Genomic DNA, 9,197 nt, shown 5'->3' on the forward strand with positions numbered 1-9,197 from the left:
ATCTGGCTTACAGTCGTGACTTTCCTCTCTCGAAACCAATACAACACAATTTTTCTTGAAGCAAAGAGCTGAGGGACGATGAAATACAAATTATACAGATTGAGGAGAAAAGGATGCCAGGAAATGGAATTGAGGTTCTGCGTTCAAGGAGATAAACAGATTAAAGAAAAACCTGATAACAAGTGGAATAAAGGGACTAAGAGATCTCAGGGCAAGACCCCACCCAGCTAAGCTTCCGAAAGGAAATCTTAGAGCTGGGTGTTGCACACCTTTAATCCCACACTCCTGAGGCTGAGAAGGGTGGGTCTCTGAGTCCAAGGCCAGCCTGGTCTGCAGTTTGAGCTTCAGGACAACCAAGCTCAGTCAGGAAGGAAGCTTTGAAAACAGAAAGCTGGTGAGGATGTAATTGAGTGAGGGGCCGTGGTCCAGCCCCAGCAAGCAGCAGAACTTGGTGGCTTCAGCCTCGTGGTTCTGAGTTTAGAGTGAAGGACAGAAGAAAGGAGTCATGGAATCTCCCTCTGTGACTAAGGAAAGTCACTGAGACCAGTCGTGTGTCAGGGGTGTCCCTGCATAGAGACCGAGAGAGGCCATTGTGTGAAACTGTGAAGCTGAAGCCTGGATTGTCTTGGAGACCCCAAGATGTTGGAGATGCCAGAGCCATGGGATACCTGCTGAGGAGAGCTGCGAACAGGGAGTGGAACCAGCTCAAGAGAGAGAAGTGTGTTGCAGTCAACAAAGCTGAACAGAGGTGAAGATCTAAAGAGTATTTGTGGTGTGTCTGTGTGTATGTGGTATATGTGTGTGTAGTGTGTCTGTGTGTGTGTGGTGTGTATGTGTAGCGTGTCTGTGTGTGTGGTGTGTGTATGTGTGGTGTGCCTTGTGTGTGTAGTATTGTGGTGTGTGTGTTATTGTGGTGTCTGTGTGATGTGTGTGGTGTATGTGTATATGGTATTGTGGTGTGTGTGGTGTATGGATATAAAAGCCAGTGGAGAGGGCCAGGCATCCTCTATCGCTCCCCACCTTATGCCTTTGGGGGTCTCTCTTTGGACCCAGAGCTTGCTTTTTTTCTTTTTTTCTCTTTAGTTAGGTTTGAAATCAGCAAACCCATGATCCTCCTTGTCTCTGTCTTACTCAGGGCTCCGTGCCACACCCTGCTTGCTCCATAGATGTTGGGATCCGAACTCTGGCCACAGAAGAGCTTGTGCAGCAAGCACTTGTACCCACCGAGCCATCTCTCTAGCTTGACAATCTGTTTTTGGGTTTGCGGTTCCTGCTTTTCATTAGTCTGGTTTTTAGTTTAAGGTCATTCAGAGCAGACAACTAAAAGCAGCGCTTGGAGTTTTCCCTCTTCCCTTGCTTTGCCGACTGTCCTGGTGTATTGCAGCTTGCTGATCCAAGATGAAGAAAGGGAATGCAATGGCGGTCACCTCCCGCAGGGTTCCAAAAGAAGCCACTTCCTGTCAAGGTGAGATAGGACCGCCTGTGCCCCCTCTGAGCACACTGAAAGATGAAAGAAAATCTGAGGCCCCGGCTTTTCCTGTTCTTTTGAGGCATTGGCAGAGCGGACTGTTGGAGTGTTTCTAGTGGGGAGGCGAGGAAGAAGGAACAATGGCTACATCTTAAAATCAGCTGGAGGAGGGTCAGGGGGCCATGCTGGCAGCCTGCTGGTTTAGCCTGCTTTCCCTCCATCATGTATCACCAAAGAGAATCTGATTGTTGTTTCGTATCCTTAACAGCAAAACGGGGGACACTGAGGTGGCTCAGTGTGCAGAGGTGCTCGCTGCCAAGCCTGGTGACTGGAGTTTGATCCTCAGAAGTTGTAGAGTGGAAGGAGAAACTGGGCTCTGGAAAGATATCCTTTGACCTCCTTACGTCTTTGCACACGCACACACACTAAATAGTTATGATTTTTTAAATAAAGAATAAAAGCCAATCGTATCATATTCTGCAGCTTCTCAGACCAGCACAAACTGAACAGGATGATTAATGCTACAAAAATCCGAATACCAGAGCACTGATTTATGATGATAAAACAGCTGCCTTGTTCAGTTCCCATCAGCCCACTCTGAGAGGGCCAGGCATCCTAGCTGGATGTTCACACCCTGGCTGTTCATTGCCAGGCACTGAGGTTCTGAGGCAGCCATAACAGAGGCCAGAAGGATGCATGCCTTGCAGACACGGTGAGTCTGAGCCGTTCCCACTGAGGGGAGGCCACAGCAGCTCGCTCCTGAGACGGCTATCCTCCTCTGGAGCAAGCATTGCGTGTGCACAGATTCGGTTTTGTCTTCTATCACAGCCCTCAATCATGATCAGACTCATTACTATTTCTTCTGAATCCAATACGCTTAATGTGAAGTTAAGGCTTACGAGAGAAATAATAGAGTAAGACTTCACAAACACAACACAAGCATTTGCACACATACATATGTACACACACATATGCATATGCACACACATACACACATTCACACACACAAGCACACATGTACACATACACAGACAGACACACACATGTGCACACTTCATTTTTGCAGTGTGTAGAACTTAACTCAGGGAATGTACATCGCTAGGCAAGTGCTCCACCTCTGAGCCATGTCTTTTGATCTATGTGTTTTTGACTCCAGGTTTATCCAGAGTGACTACCTAGGGGGCTCTAAGAGAGAAAATAAACAAATGTAACCCTATAACGCTGAAGGCCCAGAAATGCACTGATGTCTATAGCTGAGAAACTATTTCAAAGAAGACAAACAGGGGCTTGAGAGGTGGCCCAGCGGTGAAGAGCATTGACTGCTCTTCCTGAGGACCCGGGTTCAATTCCCAGCACCCACATGGCAGCTCACAACTGTCTGAAAATCCAGTTCCAGGGGATCTGACACCTTCACACCAATGCACATAAAATAAAGTAAAATAAACCATAAATTTTTTTTTAAAAAAATCAAAGACAAACAATCCTCCCCTTGGCGGCCAGTCACCACCCAACCCTGGGAACTATGGAGAATGGAGAACCAGCAATCTCAGGACACAAGGTCAAAGGGAAGTCTAAGGGCTGGGTGTGCAGCTCCGTGGAAAGAGTACTTGCCTTGTATGCAAGAAACCCTTGGTCCATTCCCACCAAGGCTGTGCCGGTGCACGCCTGTAAATCCCAGAAGCTGGAAGGTTAGCAACATCAGCAGAGCAAGGTCATCCTTAGCTACTTAGTGAGCTCAAGGCCAACCTGAAATATGTGAGACCCTGACTCAAGGAAAAGGTGGGAAGGGCTGAGAGGTGGCTCAGTAGTGAAACGCTCGCTGCACAAACCTGAGGACCTGAGTTCAGTGTCCACATAGCAAGGCCTCTTTTTAAAGCAAGAATCTATGAGCAAGACCACAAAAGAGGAGATGAGGGTGTCCAGGCAGGAGAGCAGAAGAAAGGCACCGAAGGGGAAGTGACTCAGATCCTGCCTCCCGTGGAAAGCTACACAGAAAGAAATGACCTGGAGGCTGGAGAGGAAGCTCCGTGGGTAAACACAAACATCAGGACTTGAGTTGAGTTCAAATCTCCACCATGTAAAAGGCCAGGCATGGCCGAGAACATGTCTGTAACCCAAGAGCTGTGTGGGATAAAGACAGGAGGATTGATGGAGGGAGGGAGAGGTCTCATACATCTTAAATTAACCCATTTTTATTATTTTATGTTTTACCATGAGGCTTGTAGCCTACCAGTAAGGTTCTGGCTGGCTGTCTCCTTCCGCTGCTACAATGTGGCGTCTCTCAGACTCTGCCTACTCTCTCTCTACATCTCTTCAGATTTCCTGCCTGGCTTTACTCTGCTAAGCCCTTGGCTGAAAGCAGCTTCTTTATTCACCAATGGCAATAAAACATATTCACAGCATACAGAGGAGAATCCTCATCATAGGACGGGGCTGCCAGAGTCTGAGCAAAGAAAGGACTTCCGGGAAGTATCATTTAAGGAGTACATGTTCCAGCCCCGGTAAACAGCAGAATTTGGCAGCTTAAGCTAGCAAGTTAAGGATAGGAGAAAGGGACTGTGGATTTTGCTCCTGAGACTAAGCATGTGTCAGGGGTGTCCCTGAATGGAGGCCCAGAGAAGCCATTGCATGAAGCTGTGAAGGTGAAGCCTAGATTGCACTGGAGACCCCAAGATGCTGGGGATGTCAGAGCCATGGGATACCTGCCGAGGAGAGCTGCTAATGGGGAGTGGAACCAGCCCAAGAGAGAGAAGAGTGTTGCAGTCAACAGAGCTGAAAGGAGTTGGAGATCTGAAGAATGCTTTGACATCAGACAAGCGCAGAGATGTAGAGTTTTGAATTTGCCCAGCTGTTTTTCAGTCTTGCTCTGGTCCAGCATTTTCTCACTATGGCCTCTTCCCTACATTTTGGAGTGGTAATGTATATTCTGTGCCATTTTATGTTGGGAGTATGTGATCTGAATTTTGACTTTGATTTTACAGGGGATTACAGTTAAGAGACTGTATGACTCTCAGAAGACTTTGAACTACACCACAAGGACTTTTGAAGTTGGACTAAATGCATTTTTGCATTATGATATTGTCAAAAGCTTATTGGGGGCCAGGAAGTAAAATAAATATGGTCGTTTCAATGTAATTGGCCCCCATAAGCTCATAAGGAGTGGCAATATTAGGAGGTGTGGCCTTGTTGGAGTAGATGTGGTCTTATTAAAGGAAGTGTGTCACTGCAGATGCAGACTTTGAGGTCTCATATATGCTCAAGCCGTGCCCAGTGAGACAGACCACTTCCTGTCACCTGCACAAGATGTAGGACTCTCAGCTCCCTCTCCGGCACCATGTCTGCCTGCGCACCACCATGCCCTGCCATGATGATAATGGACTGAACCTCTGAACTAACTGTAAGCTGTCACCTCAATGAAATGTTTTCCTTTATAAGAGTTGCTATAGCCAGGTGGTGGTGGCGTAAGCCTTTAATCCCAGCACTCGGGGAGGCAGAGGCAGGCGGATCTCTGTGAGTTCAAGGCCAGCCTGGTCTACAAGAGCTAGTTCCGGGAGAGGCTCCAAAGCTACAGAGAAACCCTGTCTCAAAGAAACCAAAAATAAAAAAAAAAAATGATTTGCTGTGGTCATGGTGTCTCTTCACAGCAATAGAAAGCCCAACTAAGACACACTGTAAAACAAAAAAGCCGTCGTCTTACCCTGACCACTGCTCAGCTTAGTCCCCATGCATAGTATGTTTGTTGCTGCTCAAAGTTTCTTCTACTTAGTCAATAACTGGACTTTGTTTTTTCAGAAATTTATTTTGCTTTATCGTTTTTAAAAATATCCCTTTTATTACTTTTAAATATTCATGTGTGTGTGTGTGTATGTTTGTGTGTGTGTGTGTGCCTGCAAGTCTGTATTGTACCACATGCATGTAGGATTCCAGAGGAGTCCAGAAGAGGGTGCTGGATCCCCTGGTGCTGGAGTTACAGGGGTTTGTGAGTCGCTGGACAAATGTGCTGGGAATTAAACGCGGGTCCTCCTTAGGAGCACCATGCCCTCTTGACTGCCAAGCCACCTCTCTGGTCTATCCACGACTGTATTCTTAATAAATTCTGCCCTTTGCTGCTCTATAGTTCCTCGTATTCTTCTCGTTTCTAGGAGCCTCTGGTGAGTCCGTATTAAATCTTTCTCACAAATCTTCTCGGCAGGAATCAAAGCCACAGACAACTCTATAATATTAAATAACAAACATCCAAGCGGCAGATGGCGAGGGTTCTAAAATCAGACGTGGTTTTGAATTTGCAATATTATATTCAGCTGGCCTGGGGCAAGTAATTTAAACTCTCCAAACTTCAATTCCCACAGCCATAAAATTGTGGAAATATACCTCGTGAAGGTCCCATAAAGAAACAGTTAATATCAGCCAAATAATTGCTAAATGCCAGGCTCAGATTTAAGGGCTAAAAGTAGTAACTCATTTAGGAATTTACAAGCGCCTCAGGAGAGTCCTGGACTGCCATCTTTCTGACGATGAAGAGCGTGAAGGGGCCGGAGAGGTGGCTCAGCTCCGTTCCAGCAGCTACATCAGGTGGCTCCCAACTGCTCGGAATGCCAATTCCCGGGGATCTGACATCCTTGTCTGGCCTCCGGGCACTTACATGAGTGTGGTACATATCATACATTCAGTCACACATACAAACACATAAAATGAAAATAAAAAAAATTGTTTCTTAAAGTGAGGCTCAAAGGGGATTTAGAAAATAAATCAGTGGAATTGTAGAGACACAAGCTGAGCCAAATGGCTTGGCCGCAAAGCCCAGACCCCAGAGCACTGATCCTCCCAGCACAAAGCTCCCGCTCCACCTGCACGAGGGACTAGAAAGTGACGGGCACAGAGGAGCCATCGTTCAGTGTGGTACATTTCACATAATCCCTCTCAAGCAGAGGTACACAGCCTGTGATCCAAGGCATCATGGGATGTGCTCCAACGGGTGTGTAGGTGCAAACACGCACCTCCATGTCAACAGCTTGGATACCCCCAGATACGGCAAGGTACATCACTGAGTCTGGTATAGGGCATTTCATTCTTCGTCTGCCTACCAGACACTTCTCTAGTGACAGACAGACAAGTCAAAACTCTGTTATACATAGACAGCCCAGACCAGCACGCTGTACATTTGACAAAGCAACACCTGTAATCGCTGCACTCAGGAGGCCAAGGCTAACCTGAGCTACACTGTGAACTTCAAGCCAGCCTGGGCACCAGTGTGAGATTCTGTCTCAACAGGAATGAAGGAAATGTGTGTGTGTGTGTGTGTGTGTGTGTGTGTGTGTGTGTGAGAGAGAGAGAGAGAGAGAGAGAGAGAGAGAGAGAGAGAGAGAGAGAGAGATAATGTAACTGGGCATGTGGCTCACTTGGTTGAGTGCTTGCCTAGTGTAAAAGCCCTGTGTAATTCCCAGCATGAAACCTGGCATGGTGGTAGACGCCTGTGATCCTAGTCCTTGAGCAGTGGAGGCAGGAGGATCGGAAGTTCCAAGTCAGGGTTGGGGAAATAGCTTGGTCAGCAAAGTGCTTGCTGCACAAGCCTGAGGGTGACTCCAGAACCCACATCCAAAAGCTGGGTGCAGGGGCTTACACTTGCAGCCCCACAACTATGCAGCTAGAGACGGGAGGCCAGCCATCAGGCCAGCGAGAAAGCATGTCTCAAACAAACAAAACTAAGGTGCATGGCTCGTAAGGAACAACACCTGTGCTGTGGCCTCTAGGCACATGGACACATGCATGAACACACACACACATGCACGCTCACACACACACACACATACACACACAGGGCAGGGGGAGGTGAGACCCTAACTCATCAACAACAAATATAAATGCAATTTATATATAGATTGCAAATTTTTGAGTTCTACCACAGAAGAGCCTAGTTTCTAGAAGAGACCCAGGCATCTGCCTCGATGCAGCACCAGAACCACCCCAGGTGGTTCGGAAGAGCAGGTGGACTGGGGATAAGGAGCTGAGGAGACTGACAAGGCCCACGTCCTGCCTCGAAAACCAATTCCAAGAATCCCCAAGGGACAGCCGCACCCTGCCACTCCCCAGAGACTCTGCTGGCTCCGTGGCCGGTCCGGTCCCGAACAGCCCTCCCCGCTGTCTAATCGCTGCATCATTCCAGCAGCTTGTTTTATGAGAGGCTTTTATTATTCTCTAGGGAGTGTGAAAACCTCCTGATGAATATCTCATCCAGACACCAGAGGCAAGCCTGACTCAGCAGGGATCTGTGGCAGACACAGTTCTGTGAGCGAGGAGGCCGGCTGCCCTTATTTCAGGGGTCGGCTGGTTGTCATCACAAACCAAAGACAACACACGTGTGGCCACATGTGCGGTGCTTTGGTCTCAAAGGTGCGAGCAAATCCGAAAAATCTCTCTCTCGCCGAGCTGCATCTTGTATCACACTGTGGGCTTATACAACCGAGTCTCACCCCCATGAGGACATAAATATTTTATTTACCACACGGATGTTGCAAAGGGCACTCCAGCACTGCCCCATACTGGGTAACTAAGTGCGGCTACCTGCAAAGATCCACTTTCTCGGGAAACTCTAATTTCTAAAACAAGATTGATTTGTTTATTTTTATTTTATGTGAATGTGTGCGCCCATGTATATGTATGTACATGCAGTGCCATGACCAAAGGCAGCCTGGGGAGGAATGCCTTTATTTGGCTTAAATATTACAGTGTATCATCAGGGGAAGACAAGACAGAGACTCAAGGCAGGAACCTGGAGGCAGGACCTGAGGCAGACACCATTGAGGAAGGAATGCTGCTTGCTGGCTGCCCGAGAGTGGCATTGTCCACAGGGGGCGGAGCCCTTCCACATCAATCATCAGTCAAGAAAATGCTCTACAGGCTTGTCTAGCCCATCCATTTCTCACTTGAGATTCCTCTTCTCAGTGCTAGCTTGAGTCAGCTTGATGAAAACCAACCAGGACACTTCTTACCCACCCTCCTGTAAGCAGTGTCTAGGAAGTCATAGGTTTACCAAAAGGGATGTCAGTGGAATCACTACACTCCAGCAGCTAACCAAGCAGCAGAAAAACACAGGACTCCCAACTCAAGAGAACAATGTTCTGAGAATAATAATCCCAGGGTGAGGGTGGGAAGGTGTTTCTGGATGCTGTTTGCCCCTGACATACACCTGCTGGCCTGTCCATTGATTAATTAACCCAGAGCAAAGCAACCCAGATTGGGCCTAATGGTAGACTCCCGTGATCCTAGCACTCAGGAGGATCAGGAGTTCAAGGTCACCTGCAGCTATAGAGCAAGCTCTATGCCAAGCTGGGCTACATGAGATCTTGTCCTAAAAGGGGGGGGGGGGGCTTACGGCCTAGATAGAGGAAGGAATTCACTGGGGACCTACATTGGAGGCCAGACATTGACAATCACATTCCTGTACCTCTTTTCTCCTCCTTTTGGTCTCCACAGTGTAAAGTACATGGCTCCCCCAATCCTTCCCTGAATCACAGACTATCAGATCCAAAACTGTGAGCCAGTACCAATCATCCCACATGCTATGTCTGACATTTTGAGATGGCTCAGTGATTAAGAACACTGCTTGCTCTTCCAAAGGTCCTGAGTTCAATTCCCAGAAACCACAATGATAGTTTACGACCATCTGTAACGAGATCTGGTGAGTCGTCCTCATCAACTTAAACCATGAGACCCCATATGGGTAAGTTCA

At 47.7% G+C, this 9,197-nt stretch overlaps 1 long non-coding RNA gene across 1 annotated transcript; it reads left to right on the forward strand.

Annotated features, from left to right (window-relative positions):
- Nucleotides 1–337: 337 nt before the first annotated feature.
- Nucleotides 338–1,831, forward strand: LOC126506646 (uncharacterized). Its single transcript, XR_007593293.1, has 3 exons — nucleotides 338–748; nucleotides 1,385–1,465; nucleotides 1,737–1,831. It is a non-coding gene; the product is annotated as an uncharacterized lncRNA (long non-coding RNA).
- Nucleotides 1,832–9,197: the final 7,366 nt, after the last annotated feature.

The sequence above is a fragment of the Alexandromys fortis genome, unplaced genomic scaffold (assembly GCF_014885135.2).
Source record: "Alexandromys fortis isolate MF-2015 unplaced genomic scaffold, M_Fortis_MF-2015_v1.1 scaffold_66, whole genome shotgun sequence".
Lineage (NCBI taxonomy): Eukaryota > Metazoa > Chordata > Mammalia > Rodentia > Cricetidae > Alexandromys > Alexandromys fortis.